The sequence below is a fragment of the Chiloscyllium plagiosum genome, chromosome 50, assembly GCF_004010195.1.
Source record: "Chiloscyllium plagiosum isolate BGI_BamShark_2017 chromosome 50, ASM401019v2, whole genome shotgun sequence".
NCBI classification, from domain to species: domain Eukaryota; kingdom Metazoa; phylum Chordata; class Chondrichthyes; order Orectolobiformes; family Hemiscylliidae; genus Chiloscyllium; species Chiloscyllium plagiosum.
Window position 1 is genome coordinate 2,005,658 of NC_057759.1, and position 415 is coordinate 2,006,072.

Genomic DNA, 415 nt, shown 5'->3' on the forward strand with positions numbered 1-415 from the left:
CCGGTCCCGGGTTGGGAGAGCTGATTCTGAAGGTTGTCGGAGATATCAAGGATCGCAAAGGGACGTCTCTGTCCGCTGTAAAGAAGGCGCTGGAGAGAAGCGGGATCGATGTGGGAAAGCGAAAGGCACAGATCAAGATGAGTATCAGGAGGTGCCTGGCGAACGGCTCCCTTGTTCTGGTCAAGGGCCAGGGCGTCTCCGGCTCCTTCAAACTCCCAAAGAATCCAGTCAAGGCAAAAACGGGAAAGAAGGCGGGAACGTCAGCGGCCGCCAAGAAACCGGCCGTGAAGAAATCACCGTCCAAGAAGGCGATAGCCAAGAAATCCCAGGCCAAGAAAGCGACAGTCAAGAAATCCCCAGCCAAGAAAGCGACAACCAAGAAATCCCCAGCCAAGAAAGCGAGCGGCAAGAAATC

General features: G+C 55.2%; 1 pseudogene; it reads left to right on the forward strand.

Annotated features, from left to right (window-relative positions):
* LOC122544490 overlaps nt 1–415 on the forward strand; it is a 31,206-nt pseudogene that overhangs the window by 28,874 nt on the left and 1,917 nt on the right.